Source organism: Dipodomys merriami, unplaced genomic scaffold (genome assembly GCF_024711535.1).
Source record: "Dipodomys merriami isolate MVZ:Mamm:240054 unplaced genomic scaffold, mDipMer1.0.p SCAF_31, whole genome shotgun sequence".
Lineage (NCBI taxonomy): Eukaryota > Metazoa > Chordata > Mammalia > Rodentia > Heteromyidae > Dipodomys > Dipodomys merriami.
Genome location: NW_027204604.1, coordinates 510080 through 532819, shown reverse-complemented (window position 1 = coordinate 532819; position 22740 = coordinate 510080). Strand labels below are relative to the sequence as shown.

General features: G+C 36.9%; 1 pseudogene; it reads right to left on the bottom strand.

Annotated features, from left to right (window-relative positions):
* Positions 1 to 10348: 10348 nt before the first annotated feature.
* Positions 10349 to 11300, bottom strand: LOC138840985 (olfactory receptor 2AJ1-like; annotated as a pseudogene).
* Between the last annotated feature and the right edge of the window lie 11440 nt (positions 11301 to 22740).

Below are 22740 nucleotides of genomic sequence, written 5' to 3'. Positions count from 1 at the left end.
CTCTCCCAGGAATTAAAGAGAGATGAAACAGATATGTGTGGTATTTAGAAGGTGAAAAAATGTACTTTTCCATCCAGAGCATAAAAATCTACCTCCTGAGTTTCATAAGTGAAGGTCTTGATCTTTCCTTTTATCAAACTAGTATGAGGGTAGTATAGCTTGGAGGGAAAAAACCTACAATGAAATACACGAATGGGTCCTGGGACCCTTATTTAATAAACAATTCCTACATCAAATAGTTGGAAAAAACAAGGCTCTGGAGATGGAAGTTTGTTACCTTCTTATTTATGCTTATTATTTTATTTCCCATTTGCATAAATAATTCTTGCATATTAAAATAAAATTTTGAGTGATCTCAATTATATGCCACTTATATTTAACCTCATCCTATAAAGTTATTTTTAAATATCTTGCCCAATATGATTAAAACATTAATCTAGCCATATAAATATGTAGATATGTGGAAGGAAAATATCAAAAACTGCATTTGTGTTGTTTTACTGATAAAGATGCGCAATCTAACCTATGTGTAGAGCTATCCAATCTGCATAAAGAATTCTGGACTGAGAAGCCTACATCTGAGATACTGAGACCTGTTACTACACAGTTACTTGTCCTTGCATAAATCACTTCAGGGACTGGGAAAGTGGCTCAGCAGTAGTGTATTGCCTTGTATGCATGAGGCCCTGGGTTCAATTCCTCAGCAAAAGCTGGAAGTAGCACTGTGGCTCAAGTGGTAGAGTTCTATACTTGAGCTGAAGAGCTCAGGGACAGCACCCAGGCCTAGATAGAGTTCAAGCCCCATGACTGACCAAAAAAAAATCACTTCAGTTTCTAAATTTCCATTTCAAGTTTCAGGTATAAATTAGACCCTGCCTGAGGTCTCTGTCAGAAAAATGCCAGTCATACTTTTGACACATACTTGTTAAAGATAGTAGTTTTACTTTCACAGACTGGGTTGTAAGGTTGAATAAGACTTTTACTAAAGAACTGAGAGTCTAATAGTAGAAGAGGAAATTGAAAAGTGTATTCTACTTTAAATTTTATGGTAATAACCCTCCACACACCCAACAGTAGTATTCTATTGTGCATGAAGCTGCACACTTCTCTCCTCAGTATTATTCTAGTGCCTATGTAGAGACATAAGAGTTTATGTACATTAAGGAGGAAAAGAGGGATGCTCTTTCATTTGCCTTTTCCTAGCTCTGTAAATGATTAAAAGATATATGTAACATTTTGATTGCTATAGTTTTGGTTTCTTGGTAAATAACAGACAGTATTTGGCTCATTTTAGATCCTGCAAAGTTTCTAGTGTAATTTCTTGCATGTAACAATTGTTCAAAACACATACTGAGTGAATAAATGAATGCGTTGGAAGAAACAGTACCTCAGTGAAATCTAGAAGGCCTTCTTACAGTGTAGTATTCAGGCCGTTTGCATCATTCATTCATTCATTCATTCATTTTAGATCTCACTCTGTATTGAACCCCATTTCAAACCTACCAGATATTTCATATGTTATTAACAAACTTAACAGGAGATTCTTAGATCTAAACTTTCTCTTTGTTTTTGAATACTAGTTGGAATGCTACAAAAGTCTGAATATTTGTGGGAATTTAACAGTAAAAATCAACTATAGTACAGCCTAAGGATAATAGTCCAACTGGCGTAGGAGATGATAAACAGTTTATATATTAGTCTTCTCTGAGTAAAAGGGATTGAGAGCCATTCAATTTTTGCTTAGATCAGGACAGCTGATGTGAGGCATTGCAGATTTAATCCTCAGGAGGATATGGTTGGGAGGGATGAAACCTTTAGAAGATATCTAAAGAGATGGTAGGGTATACACCCTTGAAGCAAATAGTAGAGTAGGGTAACTTTAGTGCCACTGTGTGTGTGTGTGTGTGTGTGTGTGTGTGTGTGTGTGTGTCTTTCCCACCCCACTTTTTCTCTCTCTTCTCATCTTTCTCTTCTCCATCTCTCCCCACCGAGTTCCACTTTTACCATGATGTGCTACCTCATCACTGGCTCAGAGCTATGGAACCAAGCAATCAGTCACAAACTGAACCTTGTGAAATGGTGATTATTTTTCCTTTGTTTTCTCTTTTTTATTTTATTGTAAAGATGCTGTACAGAGGGTTACAGTTACATGAGTACGGTAATGAGTACATTTCCTATCGAGCATTGTTACCTTCTCCTTTGTTTTTCTCCTACTATCCCTTCCCTCTCCCACTGTCCCCACTACTGCAAAGTTTCATTTCCAACATTGTGTCTTATGAGTCTGATTGTTGCCATGGGTCATCCTGTGTCCTTGTTTCAGCATTCTGTTATTAGGTAATTAGATAAATATATATACAAGATGAAAGGTACCAAAATCAAATACAGTGACAACAGGGAAAGAACATACAAAAGAAACAAAAGAAAATCACATAGTACATCAAAAACAACAATAAGAAAAAAAACCCTCTTGTGTCCATATCTTGGGGTTCATTTTGCTTGGCATCATCTTATATGGTCGTATGTACATAGCTTTTAAGCTTTTCTGCTCATCTGATAAGATTATACTAGATGTATACTAATTATTACATTATAGGGAAACCATGGGACCTATATTTCTTTGGGTCTGGCTTACTTCACTTAATATGATTTTTTCTAAGTCTTTCCATTTCCTAACCAATAGGGTGGTGTCATTCTTTCTGATGGAAGCATATATTTCTATTATATGTGTATATATACACCACATTTTCTTGATCCATTCATTTACTGAGGGGCATCTGGGTTGGTTCCATATCTTAGCTATGGTGAATAATGCTGCAATAAACATAGCTGTGCTGGTAGCATTAGTATGGCCTGGTTTGTGATCATTTGGGTAAATGCCCAGAAGTGGAATTGCTGGGTTGTAGGAGAGCTCTATGTGTAGTCTTTTGAGGAACATCCGCACTGCTTTCCAGAGCACCACCCCACTTTTTAAGGAAATTTTCTTGAGTATTCCTTATGCTGATTCAAAGAAAATTAACACAATTGTTCTAGTGGTAGTAACTATTTATCATCAGGAAGGAAATAACAGCAAACATAATTCTGAAGAGGATTCCCATTGCTTTTCTTTTCTTTTTTTTTTTGGGGGGGGGGTCCGGTCGTGGGGCCTAAACCCTGGGCCTGAGCACTGTCCCTCAGCTTTTCAGCTCAAGGCTAGCCCTCTACCACTTGAGCCACAGCACCACTTCCGGCTTTTTTCTTTTTGCTTATATGGTGCTGAGGAATCGAACCCAGGGTCTCAGGCATGCAAGGCAAGCGCTCTACCACTGAGCCACCTTTCCAGCCCCCCCATTGCTTTTCTTGATCTCATAAAACTCTCAGAAGAAGAACTCTGATTTCAGTAGTCAGGAGAACTAAGCCCAGTACCACCAGCTCACTACTAAAACCCTAGAGGTTGAGGTTTAAGGATTGACGTTTGAAGCCAGATGGGGAAGAGAAGCCTGTGAGATTCTTATCTCAAATTAGCTTTTTTTTTTTAAGAAGCCAGGAGTGGAGCTGTAGCTCAAGTGGTAGAGTGCAAAAAAGCTCAGGGGCAGCGCCCATGCCCTGAATTCAAGCCCCTGAACTGGGAAGAAAAAGAAGAGAAAGAAAAAGAAAAAAAGGAAGGGAAGAAAGAAGAAAGAAGGAAGGAAGGAAGGAAGGAAGGAAGGAAGGAAGGAAGGAAGGAAGGAAGGAAGGGAGGGAGGGAGGGAGGGAGGGAGGGAGGGAGGGAGGGAAAGAAAGGAACTAAGTCTTACCCTTACCTGCTCTGAGGTGGGATACACAATTGAAGTCATTAAACACTTACTCTGTGCCAATCTGCCAGTCCCCAGGTGGTGGTGTGGAGGGATTTTCTGCAGGCAAATAGAATAGTACCTAGTTGGGCAAAAAGCAAGAGAATAATGCAGATTGCAATTAGTTGACCTGGTGAAACTCAAGGAAAGAAATCAAGTAGATCATTCTTCATGGGGCCATTATTGAACATTAATTAAATTTCCAGGGTTAACTTAAGAAATCCTCTTTCCCTCATCAAGGTAGAATGATGTTTTCTTCTTTTTTTTCCTGAAATTTTCAAAATAGAGTTAACAAAGAAAACAAAACTTTTGAAAAAATATGTGCCCAAAGTAAGTGTTCAAAATGAATCATTCAGTGCAAATCAGCATGCATTTAAAATGAACTGAATTATTCACTACCAAGAAAGTTGAAAGCCCTTCAAGTGAAATTGTTTGACCTGTTTGGCAGCAAAATAAATACAATAGGTGGTCTGTTTCAGGCACCTGTCCAAGTCTAATCACATGACATTTCCCTAATATCAACATTTAAGAATCCCATCCTGTTGTATCCACAACAGCATATGGGAACCTCTCACAAACACATGGCCACTGGCACAGTATACAAACACATGTCCTCCTAGAGTCAGACTCTGCAAACTTCCAGAAGGTACAAACTCAGCAAGTAAAGGGAACATTTGCATATTACAACTCAGAGCTCTACCACTTGAAACAGAGGCATGTGGACATGAGGAATGAGGATCCATCTCATTAATAGTCAATTGACTTTGCAAAAGCATGAACATTATTTTCCAGCTCCCATGGAAGAGACTAAAATGTAAGATTTCTGGCTTCAAAATCAGTATGTCTTGCATGGTATAGAATGCTTCTCCATTTTTCACATCACTGAAGCCTTAGATGTAGTTTCTCTATATCCAACAGTGTTTTCTTCTCTCCCTTAATTTGTAAGACCTGGCCTATGACAGAAAAGTTGGATTTGAGTCCACAAATGAGTCACCTAAATGAGTCACTTAAATACTCTAAACATTAGTTGGTTTATAGTATTTTTGGTTGTAATTACCATATTGACTAAGCAGAAGAAATGCTGAAAGAATTGTAAGAAGATGTCTGCAAATTATAAACACTATATAGATATTAATACTAAATATGCTAATATTAGTCAAAAATATTACCTCTGTAAGTGATATTAAGAATCATATGTACTCATTGAGTTGAAGTACCTTGGATACAACAGTAATAATAGTAATTATAATTGAAGATTTTTGAACACTTGTTATGTTCCAAGTATTTGTCTAAATGGCTTATGTATCCAAACTGATTTATTCCTTTTTATAAGCCTACTCTTATCCTTGACCACAAGGTATATAGAGAGAAATAGAAAAATTGGGAATCTGATTCTGGAGCCTCACACACATAAGGTGTGTGATTTATTCATTGCCACAGGACCAGTGTTAACAAAATCTTCATTCTACTCCTAGTTTAGGGGTCTCCTAGCCAGAGCTGGGTACCAAACAAATGTTTAGAAAATACTTTCTGAACTCACTGATGAGCCATACACTTCCAAACAAGGTCTCTGCATTTCAGTTCACCTACCTATTCCACTGGAATGTGTACAAATCAATTTTAAAAAACACATCATACACCAGGGTAAGATGTTATCTATGTTTGTTAGTGAATGAATGACAGCACTTGAATGAAAAGGTTGTTTTCTCCAGAGCTCCATCCTTATTTTTACTGGACCAAAAGAAGTATCTAAGGTCCAATTTAGTATGTGGTAGATTATTTAGCCATCAAGTAGATCTTTCTTGCATGTTCTCATTTATAGAGCATAATAATTTATAGAGGGTCTTGGAGACATACTCAAACCAAACATCATGCTGTGAGTCTATTCAGTAAATACTCTGTGGAACTTGTACACACAGCCTGAGGGACAGTTCCCCTAGGGGCCACACCTCTTCCTGTGTTATATCCTGAAGTCTCCACTTCTTTGTCCACTCCTGAAGTAAGACCTCAATATGGAAGTTTTCAAAATGAAATCTGTTACAGGCCAGCAACATCATCATCATCATTATTGTTATTATTATTATTATCATTACTTGTGTTGGTCTGAATATTATTTTCTCCTCTTACATTTATGCCTACCCAGAACTTCAGAATGTCACTTTATTCAGAAATGGTCATTGCAAGTGCAACTAGTTGCAATTTCACATTAAAATTATCCTGGATTTTGGTTTGGTAGTAAATCCAATGACTGATGTCTTTATTTAAAAAATAAAAATAAAAAGGGAGCTGGGGAACTAAAGACACAGAGTTAGGGACTGGGCTGATATAGTTGCACACCCAAAGTCACCGTGTATTGAAATCAACCACCCAAACCAGAAGTTGGAGGAAGGAAGCATGAATTCTTCTGGAGAAACCTAGGAATTTGGAAGTGCTCTCCTTGCCAACACTTCCCTTTCCAACTTTGGGTCTCAAAAGCATAAAAGAGTACATTTTTTTTTTCTTTTTAAGCCCTTCTGGTTTTGGTCAGTTTTTTAAAGGCTGACCAAAGAAAGTAAAATAGTACTTCTATTGCTTATTTCACAAATCATGAGAAACGGTATCACAGTATGTTTAGAATCCACTGAAAAATCAGATTCTTGGGCTGCTTGTAATTCAAGTAAGTGATGGAGTGTCTGAATGGAAAGCTCAAGACCCTGAGTTCAAATCCCAGTACTTGGAGAAAAAAGAAGAGAGTTTCTAAAGATGGAGCTAAAATAACAATTTGGTAAATCATACAGTACAAAAAAGGAGAAAAAAGTCTATTAATCACATTCTGCAGGTGAAAAAAGCCATGATTAGCAATATTTATTCTCACTTTTGATGGCCCGATAATTAGAGCAAAATCTACTTATAGCAAGAGATTGATTTTCTCTCCCTGTGTCGAATACTTCCATATGATTATAAAGTGGCATGTTCTTAAAAGACACATTCTATTTCTATAAAAACAAAGTTAAAGGAAATATTTTAGAAAAAAAGATTAATTCCAAAAAATATAATAAAAGTCTGTCATATTTCTTCCATGAAAGCAACTATTTCAAGAATTATTTTCATTACTCTTAGTTAAAACGGTTCTATCTGGTCAAGTTTTAAATCTATTACACAGCAAACTTTATTTAAACTATTCATTAATCTACATTTTTTCCACATCCTCACTAGAAACCATCAAAAAAAGGATTTAAAAAAATATTTTAACTGGGTCCATTTATACACAGTTGAATATTTTCTCCTAAGATTATTACCCAAATACAACACAGAAAAGACTCTAAATTTTAACTTATTAGGGAGAAAAAAAGAGAGCCTGTAAAAATTTTATGCTTTGCAATCAAAGGTAGTGTTCCCGGTATGGTGCCTGCTACTCATGTGCAGCTGTGACTGAAAAAAAAAATCAAGGTGTGATTAAATGGTCTTTTTCATATGATCCTCTCTTAAAGGTTTTTTAATTGGAATACAGCCATCATTAAGAGTGCCTGTTCACCAGAAGTCCTTGCTCCCAATGACCAAATGAATCATTCAAATTCTGGACTTGTGCATGCCAGGTTGATGTCTGCTACTGACAAGCTCTTTTGAGTAACAGCTCTGTTGGTTCTGTTAAATGAGAGAAACCATGGAAATAACGTGATTAGTGTATTTTTATGTGCCATGGCTTCCTAAGAAGTTTACATTTTTTTGCACCATACACATTAGAAGCCCTGAGGTCCCCACTCCATCCTTGGCTCCCTCTTCTTGCCCTCTGCCTGCTTTCTAAGTTCTTCATGGTGTTCAGTAGAAGTATTGTTTCCTGTTGTCTCATTAGAACCACTTCAACTCATTTCTAATTTGTCATTAAATCCTATCATCTCACAACTAAAGCTATCTCTATTTGTGTCCCTGTTCCAAAGATCAGATTTCCATCTCCTGCCTGCTGAATTTCTTTTTTTTTTTTTTTTTTTTGTCGGTCGTGGGGCTTGAACTCTGGGCCTGGGCGCTGTCCCTCAGCTCTTCAGCTCAAGGCGAGCGCTCTACCACTTGAGCTACAGCACCACTTCAGGTTTTCTGGTGGTTTATTGGAGATAGGAGTCTCACGGTCTCTCCTGCCCAGGCTGGCTTTGAACCGCGATCCTCAGATCTCAGCCTCCTGAGTAGCTAGGATTACAGGCGTGAGCCACCAGCGCCCGGCTCCTGCTGAATTTCTTTAGTCATGTTCTCAGCCACCCCTTCTGGGGTTGTGAGTCTACGTTTTTAAGTCAAAATTACTGCTTATTTCCCCCACGTCCTATTAGTTATCGCTCCTCATAGTCTACTTGTAATCGCTCTCATCCCACACTGGGATTTCATATAGTCCTGTAATCAGCAACATCTACCTACCTATATCTTTCGAACGGCAGCCACACAGATAGAGGTGTTCAGACTATTTCCTTCCTGGAAGGATTTCCCCTCCTGTGGGGTTTCATGAATATTTTCAGTCTGTCTCCAATTCTTTGACTTTGGCCACAGAATATCCTCCTTTTCTACCGTTAAAATCCTACCAATGCTAAAAGATCCAGCCAGTTCCACACGCATGTGGAACCTTCTTCCATTGTGATCCTCCAGACGATAATAGCGACATTGGCCTCGATTCCAGTGTCCTTCTTGTGCCCTCTCATTCTCTCAATCCCATTCCACTGGCTCAGAGTTCCCACTGGAAACATACAGGCTTTATCTCCTCACTGGTTTTCTAGTATAATTTGCCCTTGTGACTTAAATCTTTCCATACGTAGTTGACACAATATTATAATCTCATCAATTTGATCAACAACCTCACCCCATCTAGATTTTCAGCCTTCCTGTCACCACTATGATGCCGTTAAATTAGTTCTTCTTCTTTTAGTCTGAAGTCAATGACAGTGAAGATGATCTCCAGTGTTTGTCTTGGGTTTGTGGTTAATTAGCAGTCCTTGCTCATTTTTTCCCCTCAGCTTCCTTTTCCATGAAGTATGATGTTTTCTACATGTCCTGGTGCCATTGTGGAGTAGCTTTACATTCAGATTGTCCTCTTATTAATTTATCTACTCCTATCTTCTTTTGGGGCAGAATTTGACTGAAAACATCTGGCCCAGCTGCTATGCGGCTTGCTTGGATTATATATGGATGCTATAATGGGGCTCCCATTGTCATTGTTCTCTTTCTCCCTACTACTTGGATTTTTTTGTCAATTATACATTCAAATCCTATTTTAAAATAACTTTTACTTCCATACTTACCCCTTTCTTGACATTCCAAGTAAGCTTTCTACAGGAGTAAGTCGCACTTGCTGTATATACTTGCTCACTCTAAGTTCCCAATGCAGTGAAATCTGACTATTCAGGCAGCCCTCTCAAGCTTTCCTAATCTTCTCCCTTCTACTTGCCAAAGCAATGGTCCCATCTCATCCTCTTACTTCCAGTTGTTCACCCACAGCTAAAATAATTGCTGCTTCTGTTTTCATGACACCTGCACTTAGGTTACTCTACTCCAAGGATATTTCCTAAGAGGTTTTACACTGATTTCTTTTCCTTGCCCTATGCTTCAAATATAGATAGGAGGAAGAGGGGGGGAGGAGGAAGAGGAGGAGGAGGAGGAGAAGGAGGAGGAGGAGGAAGAAGATGAAAAAGAAAGAAAGAAAGAAAGAAAAAGAAAGAAAGAAAGAAAGAAAGAAAGAAAGAAAGAAAGAAAGAAAAGAAAGAAAGAAAAGAAAGAAAGAAAGAAAGTGGAGGAAGAGGGGGAGGAGGAAGAGGAGGAGGAGGAGGAGGAGGAGGAGGAGGAAGATGAAAAGAAAGAAAGAAAGAAAGAAAGAAAGAAAGAAAGAAAGAAAGAAAGAAAGAAAGAAAGAAAGAAAGAAAGAAAGTGGAGGAAGAGGGGGAGGAGGAAGAGGAGGAGGAGGAAGAGGAGGGGGAGGAAGAAGAGGAGGGGGGAAGGAGGAGGGAGGGAGGGAGGGAAGGAAGGAAGGAAGGAAGGAAGGAAGGAAGGAAGGAAGGAAGGAAGGAAGGCAGGAAGGAAAGGAAAGAGAGAGAAAGAGGTAGGGAGGGAAGGAAGAAAGGAAAGAAGAAAAGAATCATTCCTAGGTCTTTTATTCTTTACTCTCATTAGTTCTCCCCTAAATTGATTTAATCAACTCCTATATTTTATAATCTAATTCATGTATGTTAATAACTCTCCAAATTACTGTCATCTCCAATCTAAAATTTCCAGTTTTCATTCATTTTCTCTGATATCTCAAGAAACCCACCAAGTCAATATTCATTATGGCATTGCTCCATCTTTAATAGTTTATCTGTGCAAATATCTTCACCCGAATACTCCGAAACAATATTTTTTAACTCTTTCCTATCATCAAAAACCTAGCAGTGATGGTGCGGTTTTATGTCAGAGAGCCAACCTTGGGCCTAATGACAGCTTGAGAGCTTCAGTTCAAGCCACTGTACTGACACAAAACATGCAGAATAATACAAACACAATAATCAGCCTAAAGTTACTGCATATGAAAAAGAAAGTGCAAAATATATTCATTTTCTACTCATTTTTTTGTTTAGAAGGTTACTTTGGAGTATATTTTTAACAGATGCCAGAACATCTTTATTCCTGAAGTTGTAGATGATGAGGTTAAGCATAGATGTGACAATAGGGTAGAATATGGCCAGGAACTTATCCTGGCCTGAAGTGTGGTATATTCTCGGCTTCATATAGGTGAAGATAGATGGTCTGTGGTACATTGTGAACACAACCATGTGGAAAGAACAGGTGGAAAGGAGTTGTGTGTGTGTGTGCCTGTGAAGATTTCATTTGGAACACAGTGTACAAAATTTTTATGTAAGATAGGGAGATGATGGAGAAAGGGCTCAATAGAAAAATAATTCCACTTAAATATATTATTCTTTCATAGTGTGATGTATCTACACAGGACAGTGTTAGCAAAGCAGGGATTTCTCACACAAAAGAGTAAACTAATGGTCCTAGAATGATAGAAGGATAAATGTATGATATTTACTATGTGAACTATGGAGTTGAGGGTCCCAACCAGCCAGGACCCTGCAGCCATGAGTCTGCTGATGGCATCCTTCCTGAGCACGGGGTCCTGCAGTGGGTGGCAGGTGGCTGCATAATGATCATGGGACAGGGCAGCCAGGAGGAGGCACTCACTACCCAGCATACCAAGGGACAAAAACAGCTGGAAGCCATACCCCACAAAGGAAACAGTTCTGCTGCCAGACAGAAAGTCAGTGATCATCTTGCAGACAATGTTGGAAATGTGCAAGATATCCATGAAGGAGAGAGATGGCATACTCATTGGTGTGCGGAGTCATGAGTCTCCTCTGAAAAGGAGGATCATGATGAGTGCATTTTCTGTTAAGGTCATAACATAAATACACAGGAGAAGAAGCCTAGACTTGCTTGAGAAGAAGAGAAAAGTCCCACAAGTATGAAGTCACAATTGAATGTGTGATTTCCATGGTTCATGATGAAAAGATTGCATAACTTAAAAAAAAAAGCCAATACCTAAAACTTGCCTCAAAGTGCAATGGCTAACAAAATCCTAACCCAATTTGACCGTTCCAATCTGCTCTGTCTCCTCTTCTCTGGTCTGCTGAAGATTTCTCATGAATTTTTCCATAAAGCGTCTTTCAATCCACCCCTACATTCTACTTTATTTCCATGTTGCCATAACTAACATGTATGTACACGAATATATCACTCCTATTTCTAATGGCTAATTGTCTTTTGTGTCCTCCCAAGCTTAAATATGTTCAAGATTTAAGGGCTGATTAAGATGACCATCTTATAATTTTGGACTCCATGCTTTTCATTGAATAGATAGTTCCTATTTTCTTCAGTTGTACCAAGCACCAATTGTTTATAAAACCTTTTATATGTGTCTCTATGTTTGAATATTTCTGCTCAAAAATATCTATCTCTTCTGAATATCTCTCTCATAGCCACAGCTAAAAGATAGAATTTAAATTTCCATACTTCTATAAAGATGTCACTTTTTCCCCTTAGAGAGTAATATTTTCCTTTTGTCATTAAACTCAACATTGTTTGCTTTAAGGAAAATATGTATCCTAAAATGCCTAGAGTCTTGTTTGTCTGAACCAAGAGACTATTAAGAAATTTACCTGGGTGACTGAGGCTTGTAATTTAATCCTGAGATTTAGAGGATCTTGGTTTGAGACCAGCCTGGACAGAAAACTTCCCAAGGTCCTTTCTCAATGGAGAGATGGACAAATTGTCCACCTGTTTCCCTAGTCTCCATAGGAAGCCTCAAATAGGCAGATCCCATAGTCCAGGGGAGCTACTAGGCAGGCAAGAAGCATGACCCTATTTTGAAAATAGCCAACACAAATGCAGGGCTAGAGGTGAGAATCAAGTGTTGGAGTTCCTGTCTGGCAAGTTTAAGGCTCTGAGTTCAAACCTCAGTAACTCCCCACACCCCCCACCAAATGTCATTTTATTGAGGGTGACCTTTGATTTTCAAGCTATATTTTAAGAATATTTAAGTTTATTCTTCCAAGAGGTACTTACCACTCATTGTTGAGGCCAGCCTGGACTTATGCAAGTTTTAGCACACATGAATCCTGTCTCTCTCTCTCTCCTCTCTCTCTCTCTCTCTCTTTCTCTCTCTTCTCTCTCTCTCTCTCTCTCTCTCTCTCTCTCTCTCTCTCTCACACACACACACACACACACACACACTCATTCACTCATATACATACTGTGGCTGAGAGCATTTTGCAGCCATATTTTCAACTCTTGTTTAGGATTTTTAAGGCCTCAATGATTCAACCTTCCAATGGAAAGCATTCCTTATTAGGAGACTAAAATCCCAATTTTATGTTGATCTATAAGCCTTTCATACAACATAAATACAACAATCTTTATCTGAGTTCACTTGTACTACCTCATCCAAAATAGATCTGAAAAATGTTTTAATAATCTTCCCTTTGTCACAAGGGTGTGTGGGAGAGTGGAAAAGAGGCCAAGAATGACATTTGTTTATCTTAAAATGTTTATCTTACTGTCAATCATTGCACTTGAATATCCTACATCATGCTACCATAGTCACTCCATTTCTCTCTGAACACCTGAAGCTTTGAATGAAATCATCTAATTTTGTGTTTTTAAAATTACTCTTCATAAAACAGGGTAAATAAGGTTTTGAAGCCACTGAATGAATAATTATGTAATAATCAAAGTGGAGTCTGCTCTTGTCATTTTCTCTTTTGGCCCACCGTGTTACACATATTTTTCATGCCAAGTCCTCAGCTACACATTTGCAGGATATAAAAGTATTTCGGTGAATAATTAGCCAATCAATTATTGACTTAATGAACTCCCTGCTTCCTTCGACCTCTATCTGCATAGCTGTTTACCTTTATTCAGAAGAGTCAAACACGGTTTACCACTAATCATTCCCATAACCCATTCCTCCATGTTGTAAAGGATTTTTCAAACATAAAGAAATCACGATGTCCATTAAAAAAAAATCAAAACCCTCCCCTCACCCAAAAGAAGAGCTATAAATTTCAGCCAATATAAACTTGTCAGAGTCCTCCTTCTCAATTTCACACCAGGGTGTGGTGCTGCACAGCTGGGGAGCTGAGCTAATAAGTGTTGAAAAATGAAAAAATGCTGCTTTATGGCATCACATAAACTGGCAGAAAGAATACTTTTAAACTCCACCCCATTTCTGACAAACAAATGCCAAATGGTGATGCTGTCAGAATGAGACTGTATGGTATGAGACCCATGGGACAAACACAATTGTCTTAAGGGATTTCCTTTTTTTATTGAATACTCTATGTAATAAGAAGTGGCATACCATTTGTAAAATCTAATCACTTTGGGTTCCCTTTTGAACCTCAAAGGGGTCATTTCTAGAAAAGCTGTTGGAAACACTGCATAATGATCTATTTATCCAGGGGTGAACAGAATTATCCCTTTTACCAGGCAGCTGAGCTTTCCCTAACAATATAAATAGTGTAGCACAATTATGCAACTTGAGGCTTTTGAGGAACATCACATTCAACAAAAATTTATTGAATAACCATAACAGGGTTCAAAGGACATGGTTAGGAGCTCTTGTATAAAATGCAAGAAATAGGGGAAAGGAATGTGGCTTAGTGGTAGAATGCTTGCTTAGCATGAATCAGGCCTTGAATTCGATTCTTCGGTACCACATAAACCAAAAATAAATAAATAACATTAAAAAATACAAGAAATAATACAATCAAGCCCAAGCTGTTTTTCTTGGGTTGGCTTCTTTCCTGATGACCGATCACCAGTCAATCAGTCAATGTTCAATCACCAAGAAAAATCAATTGAAAGTTTACTGTAACTAACAAATCCCAGAAAACTGTACAATTATAGAAAGAAATATTAAATACAGTAGAGAATAGATTGCTTTATTTAAGGACTTAACAACAAATGAGATGAAGCCAGAACAAAACAAGCAAAAAATAAAGCAAAAAACTGCATTATCAGGATACGTTATTTCTCCATAAAGAAATACTGAACTTCAATGCAAAGAGAGGAGATAGCTCAGGGTTCTACTCTACAGCTTTCCAGTGATGTTAGATCCCAGTGTCTGAAAAAAGGAGTTTTTTTAGATAGTTGCCATTGTTCTACATATGCCTTTTCTGGATTTCCAATAGCTGCCAATATATATTCTTACCCCTCTGAATCTGGAAAAGTTTTATCTATTACCTTTCAAAAGTTATTGCCATATTTATATTTATATAATACACAATGTTATAAATAATATATAATAAATAAAATAATAAAATAAATCAATATGTTTATATTCATATGACTACTACTTGTCACCCTGCTAAATGTGAACTTCTTAAAGGTAGGACCAGAGTATGATCCATCTTTTGTTCACCAACAATACGTGCCTTAATGCACAATGCATATTATCATACTGCACTATAATAACGGAAACCATTTTATTTATCTGAATAAAGCTTTTGACCCGTTCAATCAAGACATAAGCAAGCACTCATAAAGTAGAAAATAATAGCAAAAGTGTAAATACTAATTGAGGAAACTAAAAGCCTAACAAACATTTGAAAGACGTACCATTTGGGAAGTACATACCATGAAATAGGGATTTGGGTTACAGCTTTGTATATAACACAAAATTAAGAAAGGGAAAGGGTGACTCAAAGTAGGGTGAGACTGTTGAAGGGGTGACAGTGATCAAGATGCACTGCATGCTTAAACTGTTTTCTTAAATGGCACCTCCTTTGTACAACTAGCTAAAGATAAGAAAAATTTAAAGGACATTCTAAAGGGTAACCTTTCACCAATTCACAAAAGTATCTGAGTGTATTTAATACGGCACAAGACAACAATTACATGAGCAGAGTAATATTATCACTTTTAAATGCCTTAATAAAATGTGTCACTATGCTATCTCCCTCACAAATAAACGTACATTATACAAATATCAGATTACTTCCAAGAATAAACCCATTTGCCTATTACTCTGATGACTTTTTAAGGTCACTAATGTTAAATATCATGGAAATGGGACAAAAGAAGAATGTTGATAGCTTTAGCTTGTTCCAGTATTAAACAGATAATTTCAAATATGTCTTTTGGTTTACTCTTTAAGAAAAATGTATACAAGTATTGTGAGAGTGCAGACTTTTAAAAATTATCTTTTGTTGTATTGCTCAGGACATAACTGAAGACCTACCAGTTCTATTGACATGTTACTCGTTTGATGCAATTTAATGAACTATTGATCCCCAAATATTTATCAGTCCTTAGGGAATAATCACTATTTTTGGTATCCAGTTGAACACTGAAGATGACTAAGAATGAGAAAGTCACTTTACCTCATTTTGACACCATGTCTATAAAGGTAACACTGATACCTGATTTCACTTTGAAAAGGAGGATTAACTAATATTTTGAAGTGTTGGGCTATTCACATTGGCAAAGGGTAAATACTAGACAACGTTGCATGCATGAATCTGCGATATCTAGGTATGTGAGTAATCTCGGATTTTGCAGCTCTTAAATTGAGATTTTCATCTGCTTGAAATTAAAGTTCATCACAATTTTAACTTCACAGAGATAGGCACAAAACTCCCACATAAGTTCAGTAAGTGTAAGCAGGTCAACTTCAAAGAGCAAGAGCTGACAAGAATAATCTTAGGACTACTCTAAGCACTTTGTCAAACAATGTGGGAGACAAGAAAGATTAGCAGAATAGCAATAGTGTAATGTGGAATGTACCCACATCTTTTGAGGACAGGCTTCAGCCAACGGAGGTAAAAATCAGACAATAATTAAAACCAATGACAGTCAGAGGCACAGATTAAAGATCTTTGTTCAAAGGGCTTCATGTTAAGTTACAAATAATTGCTATGGCATAATCTTTGAGTACAAAGGACTTCTTTTCTAATTGAGATAGATAAAAGAAAAAAATACATTTTCAGCTTTTTTATTAGTGTATATGAACTTTATAAACTAATAGCTTTTGGATAGGCACTGGTAGCTCATCTCTATAAACCTAGCTACTCAGACGACTGAGGATCTGAGAATTGCGGTTCCAAGCCAGCTTGGGCAGAAAAAATTCAGGAAGACTCACCATCAATTTACCACCACAAAGCCAAAAGTAGAGTTTGGCTCAAGTGATAGGGTGCTGGCCTTGAGCAGAAAAGCTTAGGGACAATGCCAGACCCAGAATTCAAAGCCTCAGAACCAGAACAAAATACATAATGAAATAATGATAATAATAATCAGGAGAAGGAGCTTGCATTGTGTTTTTCATATATGTATCTAAAACAGATCATATTTCCGTCTTCTATCTCTCCTATGCCTTCTGCCCTACCTCATTGTTCCTGTTCCATAACAGTCCTCATTCTACTTTCATGGTTTTTTTTTTAGATTCTGCATATGAGAGAAAGCACATAATATTCATCATTCTGAATCTTGCTTATTTTACTTGTCAAAATGATCTGCAATTCCATCCATTTTACTGCATATGACATGATTTCATTCTTCTTTATGGTTAAACACAACTCCATTGTATATAAATACATTTTCTTTCCTAGACTGATGCAATACTTGGTTATTGTGGAGAGTCCTGCTTACAAACAAGGATGTGTCTATCTCTACTATCGGCTCGCTTGAACTCCTTCCGATACATGCGCAGAAAGTGGTATAACTGGATCATATGGTAGTTTTTGTTGTTTCCTTATAGATTTCCATAGTGGCCACAATTTGTGTCACTTCCTCCTCTTATTCTTGTTTAAATGAATATTTTCAATGCCATAGAACTAATGTAAATCATAAACTAAATGTGAAAACATATCATTATTGCTAAACTCTAAAGAAATCCCTAGTGAAATGTCTTAGATAAGTACTACCAGAATACCTTGGAGACCTATGGGACATAGCAAGGAAATGGTTGCTGTGTATGGCCAACTTTTTATTTCACGCTCTATATATTTTTCTTTTTTCTGTATTCAGAAATGAGCAAGTCTACTTAATAGGGTTATGAGAGAAACATTGTCCTTTACACAAAGCACAAATTGTGGGGGGAAAATTCATGCATCTTGTGTTTATAGCCAAGGCCATAGGTCAAAATAAAAATCATGTCCTGTGCAAACTGAAATAATCAAGAGATTTCATTTACCATAAGTTTTTATGTTTTCAGGAAGTTTGTTTTTAAGACAAAGAACATATTTATTGATAATTCACTCTACAGGCTTAATGAATGGTATTAAGGCAATGATTACATTGTCAGTCTGTGTATGTCGAAGGAGATGTGGAATTTGTCTTCTCTTCCATTCTACTATGTGCCTTCTGGATGCACAACAAATTGTTAATAATTATTAGCTCAACACACTTACAGGTATTAACCTTGTGATGAACAGAATTATCCTGACAAGAACAGCAAAAAAAATTCAAATTAATATTTTTAGAACCATGAATAATCTTTTTTTACCATCAATTCATCTGCATGATAAAAAACATCTTCATGGATAATTTCCTATGAGGAAAAGTAGTTTTGAATCTGTACAGCAGCATTCGTTTTTTGTTTTGTTTTTTAAGCATTCTTTTTATGTTTTCAAAGACTAACTTGATACAAACTGACTACAATTACCTCTTTGTGCTTTCATTTTTAGATTTTTTATTCTAAAAATATTAAGTAGTTGTCCAAAGGAATTTCAATTGATCAAGTCAGATTTTGAGTACAATTGATTTTGATCGATGCCAACCCTTCTATCATTCTGCCCCATGAAGGATGATGCATCTTCATAATCTATAGTAATTTCTGAAAAGTTCTTCCATATTTTTATAATTTAGGTGAACTATACCGTTAAATTGTTTGCAACCCCAATATAGTTAAAGTTTACCCTTTGATAAGAAAATAAATAGTCTGTACTTTCCTAGCTTTCTTGAATTTTTTGGGGGGGGATCCAGTCTTGGGGTCTGAACTCTGGGCCTGGGCGCTGTCCCTCAGCTCTTCAGCTCAAGGCTAGCGCTCTACCACTTGAGCCACAGCGCCACTTCCAGTTTTTTGCTTTTTGCTTATGTAGTGATGAGGAATCGGACCCAGGGCCTCAGGCATGCAAGGCAAGCGCTCTACCACTGAGCCAACTTCCCAACCCGTCTTGAAATATTTTTATTATTAGGGGCAAGTGCCAATATATTTCAAAAGTGGCATTTTTGCGAGGCAAGATATAAATCAGTAGTTTTTAGCAGAGTTAATCCTCTTGTCTTCCAAACCAAAATATTATTTTTAAGTTATTTTTCAGACAGAATCTCGTGCACTCTTTTCTTTTTCTTCTTTTCTGTTTTTTTTTCTTTTTTGGTCTGGGATGTCTTCACTCATAATTCTTCTATATCCAGTGTAGAAGGGATGATAGGTGTGTATTACCATACTTGACTTATTAACATACTCCTTGTTTACTTTTTGCAAGGCTTCAAACCACGATGCTAATCTCTGCATTGTTAATAGCTAGAAGACTAGTTAAGATTACAGGCATATACCACTATACCCCTCTATATAGGTATTTTATTATAGCACTTTAAATCTCACATACACCACTTGGTTACTAAGGATAGTGTTGTTATAAGTATGAATGTTCATACATCTCCTTGTGACTCTACTTTCAATTCTTTTTGGATATATTCAAATTTGCATCCATGTTTAATCTACACAAAGAAACTATGCTCTTGAAAATTGACAGCTTGCCATCATTTCACAAGTAAATTGTTTAAAAGTATGTTCAGGAAAGCATGATTTCAGAAAATGAATTAAGGAGAACTTTACAAAACTTCTTTATTATCTTAATACACGGTTTTGATAATAAGAAATCTGCTGTCATATCTTCTCACAAAATCTGTTCACACACAAATATGCAAACATAGACATTCTGAAAATAACACACTTTCAAAACAAATTGTAGTTCTTTTAAATTGCAAAAATTGATTTCATATCATCTATTTTAAAGGCTCTTTTATAACTCATATTTTTCTAATGTTTAGAAGTTATCATAGGAAGAGTAAGGAGAATTGCATGTTTAAATTTCTATGATCCTAGAATCATAAATTTTGGAAGGTTATTAAACCTTCCTCTCTTATCTTGTAATGAGAGAAACGGTAAGGACAATTGGCCTGTCTAAGAATACACAGCTTGTCATTCCTGAAGCACAACAGAAATTCCTCCTTGCCATTGTAATATTTCAATATTCATATATGCTTATATAGATCGTCTCTTCTCTAAAGTTAATACAAAAGAATTGTTTAGCCTGGATTGATAGTCTTTTTTTCTTGTTATTAAACATATAGAATATGCTATCTTTACCTCATCTCACGGGAAAGTTGAAAAGTCCTTAAGGGAAAAGATTTATTTAGGAATGGCTAAAAATGCTTGGATTTTGGGGGGGGGGAAATCATCAAAATCTATTATACAGAAAAGAAGAGTATTGTTTAGTTGCTCTGGTATACACCATCTAGTCTGCTACTAGAGACAGGAACATCCAGCATCCTCCTCCTGAGCCTGGACATTGCTTAGGTATAAATATGAACCACTGCCTGTTAACAACCCATCAAAGTAAGATTCAATACTGCTCCAAGGCTGTCTTTGAGCCATTCATTTGTTCCTTGTCCCCAACATAGATAGGTCCTAGCTGACTTATCTGCTCTAAAGAAGAAATGAGACCAAATGTTGCTAGCAGGAGTAATGGAAAGAAATAGAAGAACCCCTCTCCTCTGTATCTAGAAGGGTAAAATTCTAGATTTTAAAGTATCTGCACTTCAAAACATTAAGGACTCTGGGACTAAGGTAATGATTACACTAAATTTCATAACCCACATCTAAAATGTGTAAATTAACTGATTTATAAAAATTCATGACCTGTAAGTCTTCTAGATGTTTCATCAGTGTATAAAGGGAATGTACCAGGATTTTCTTTGTACACTTAATTTTTAAGTTATATAACACTGAGATATTGTGTGTGACATGTGTGTATATTGTCTGTTTCTCTCTCTCTGAACAATGCAGTAAACTCTAAACAATGGAGAAGATATATGTGAGGCTTAAGAATGTAAAAGAAAAAAGCATAACTGTACTGTCTGCATGACTAGTGCAATTTCATTTATCATTCTCAATAACAAATGTTCAACTCTAAATGGCTTCTTAAAAGCCACCAAGTATGCCCTAAAGACTCTTTTAAACTCACATTAGAACAGAGGGCTAAACTCTGACTTTGCTATGTGTGTACTTAGCTCCCAATAAACACTGAAACCATGAGAATGAGAGATCATTCATAGCTTTTACTTTATGTTATTTACTTGCTTTTTTTTAAGTCTAGAATTGGTTACCAGGAGAAGAATGCATCAGTAACAGATGCCAACATAGGTTGGTGGAGAGCAAATGTGTATACAGTAAAATTAGAAGATACACAGATGAATATGCCTTTTAGGGATAATTCTATCCTCTCCTCCCATTCCCTATTCAATAGGGCAAAAGATCTGCCATAAAAGAGGCAAGCAGCTATCCTGAAATTTAATTACATTTCCAAAGTATTACAGTTACATGAAAGGAACAAAACATTTTTTCAATAGTTTGCCTACCAGATGGCATCTCTAAATATAGTAATATAAAACCTTCTGTTTGTGCTATAAATAAAGATGAAAGGAATAGTAACAATAGCTAAGCATTTAAATTACTGGAAATAAAAGAACACTTTGGGTCTGGAAGAATCTGGTTCATTCTAATTATATCTGAACCTGGGAAGAGTTGATTTCCAGGTGAAATCCTAAATCTTAACCTGCAGGTATCTATCTCTGATTATCTACCTGTTTAGATCAGTGTTTATTCAAGAGCTGGTACAAACTGGAACCCAGGAGATTTAGAAGGAAAGGGTAAGGAAAGGAAAGGGAAGGGAAAGGAAGGGAAAGGGAAGGGAAAGGGAAAGGGAAGGGAAAGGGAAGGGAAGGGAAGGGAAAGGGAAGGGAAGGGAAAGCGAAAAGGAAGGGAAAGGGAAAGGAAGGGAAGGGAAGGGAAGGGAAGGGAAAGGGAAAGGGAAAGGGAAGAGAAAGGGAAAGGAAGGGAAGGGAAAGGAAGGGAAGGGAAGGGAAAGGGAAAGGGAAAGGGAAAGGGAAGAGAAAGGGAAAGGAAGGGAAGGGAAAGGGAAGGGAAGGGAAGGAAAGGAAGGAAAGGGAAGGAAAGGGAAGGAAAGAAGGAAGGACAGAAGGAAAGAAGGAAAAAGGGAGGGAGGGGAGGGAAGGAAAGGACAGGAATTCTAACATCCTACAACTCACATTCCAGAAGTATTTTTTTAAATAGTTGAAATATACCCTTGATTTATTTTTGTAATCTAATGTATGAATGTTAGCAGAAGTTAAGTAGCTGGTCTCTGTAATCAAACCCAACTAGTCCAGGCTCTAAGAAAGACTAGAAAGATGCTCTTGTTCCTTAGTCATTGAGTCTCTTTGCCCAGAGTAGATTATAATAGTACAAAATGTTATCGGAACTTACCTATGACAGTCCCATGAATTCAACTGCTTAATAATAGTTTCAATAAGAGTAATAGTAATTATGAAATCATTATGTTCCTTGTTTCTTGTCTCAAAAACACAGTTGTTCAGAGTAAGATATTGTGGCAGTGAGTGGATTTCAAGTAATGCCATTAAGAGTATTGTCTGATATTACTCCAATGGCTTCTCACCTGGCTCTAAAATCCACTTAGAACTGTTTTCCAAAAGGCAAGTGCAGAGACAAATGTGCTTTATAAGATATTGTTATGAGAGCTCAGGCAAACTGTACTTAGTCTTCTCAGAAAGTTTGCTCTTAACACACTGCTTTAGTGCTATGGGTTTTAGGGAGATGAATCACTTTCTTTTTGTCTGGCTAGTTAATGACACAGCATTTGTGCAATACAATGATAGCCCAGAATGAATCTGGGCAACTAAATCTTGATTGTAATTCACCCAGGAACAGCAAAATACTATAAACGCATAAAAGTTGCAATAGTTTAAATTCTGTGGGAAGAAGGCTGATGTCTAACTGTACTTCAGTTAGGCTGGGCTGTTTTGTGGGCTGTTCCCTGAGGAAAGAACGTCTTACTTGAGTTACAGTTTTAATAGTTTAACATTGCTAAATTATCTATGTTTAGGCATTTATGAAAAACAACAAATATTTTTCAATACCCTTAAATTTTTGGTAATAAAATTTGTTATTTTACCCTCTAAAGGATCCTGAAAGGTCAGTAGCAGTATCTTAATGTGCAGCCACCAAATCACTGTCCTTTTCCAGAAAATTTTCACTATTCCAAATGGATACGTGGCACTGACCAATTCTCATTTCCCTTTCTTGCTTAGTCCCTGATGGGCCCTATTCTACTTAGGCTCTCTGAATGTACTATTGTAGAGACTT